This window comes from Tupaia chinensis, unplaced genomic scaffold (genome assembly GCF_000334495.1).
Source record: "Tupaia chinensis unplaced genomic scaffold, TupChi_1.0 Scaffold000160_1, whole genome shotgun sequence".
NCBI classification, from domain to species: Eukaryota; Metazoa; Chordata; class Mammalia; order Scandentia; family Tupaiidae; genus Tupaia; species Tupaia belangeri.
In genome coordinates this window covers 724,376-725,588 of record NW_006159631.1, presented here as the reverse complement: position 1 = coordinate 725,588, position 1,213 = coordinate 724,376, and the positions used below count along the sequence as shown (strand labels likewise).

General features: G+C 38.8%; 1 pseudogene; it reads left to right on the top strand.

The window, feature by feature from the left end:
• Window positions 1–293: 293 nt before the first annotated feature.
• Window positions 294–1,209, top strand: LOC102486961 (THUMP domain-containing protein 3 pseudogene; annotated as a pseudogene).
• The last annotated feature ends 4 nt before the right edge of the window (window positions 1,210–1,213 follow it).

Below are 1,213 nucleotides of genomic sequence, written 5' to 3'. Positions count from 1 at the left end.
ACAGATTCAAAGGCATAGAAACTATATCAAGCACCTTCTCTGACCATAATAGAATTAAACTCAAGATTAATTTCAAGAAACACCCTAGGAAAATACACAAACACATGGAAACTAAACAACCTACTTCTGAATGACTCCTTAACTACTAAAGAAATTAAGTCTGAAATCAAAAACTTTATGGAGGGAGCCAGAAGAGTCTGCGCTGGTGACTGCTGACCGGTGACCAGTTGAGCATCCCTAATCTGAAATAAGAAATCCTCCCTAATAAATAAAGGGACTGTGTTGGGAATCTTGGAAACACTGCCAACATGTCAGTTATAGAAGAAGTCACTAACCAACTCCTGGATGTGAACCTTTATGAGAATCAGAGGTCTGTACAAGTGACAGAAAGTGGCCTCAACGGATACGAGCATCTCCAAGTTACTATCGGAGCCACTGTACCTACTGGCTTTGAGCAGACAGCTGCAGATGAAGTGAGAGAGAAATTGGGGTCATCCTGTAAAATCAGCAAAGACCGGGGCAAGATATATTTTGACGTTTCAGTGGAAAGTCTGGCTCAGGTTCATTGTCTGAGATCAGTTGATAACTTATTTGTGGTGGTTCAGGAGTTCAAAGATTACCAATTCAAAAAAACAAAGGAAGAAGTTTTAAAGGATTTTGAAGACTTGGTTGGAAAACTTCCATGGTCAGACCCTCTAAAAGTATGGAAAATTAATACCAGTTTCAAGAAAAGAAAAACAAAGTGCAAAAAGATTAATCTAAATTCAAATAAAGGGAAGACTGAAAATGGGCAAGGAGACAAACTAGATAAGAGGGATATTAAAAAAGATCACTAACAATGCTTTAGACTCACATATTTTGGACTATGAAAACCCAGCCATCAAAGAAGAGGTGTCAACATTAGTAGGTGATGATTTGGCATCTTGTAAAGATGAGACTGATGAAAACACAAAAGAAGAAACAGAGCCTCAAGTGATAAAATTCAGAGTCACATGCAATAGGGCAGGAGAGAAACACTGCTTTACCTCAAATGAGGCTGCAAGAGATTTTGGGGGTGCTGTTCAAGATCACTTTAAGTGGAAGGCCGATATGACCAACTTTGATGTAGAGGTTCTTTTAAATATCCATGATAATGAAGTCATTGTGGGAATTGCTTTGACTGAAGAGAGTCTCCACCGAAGAAATATCACACATTTTGGACCCACAACCCTCA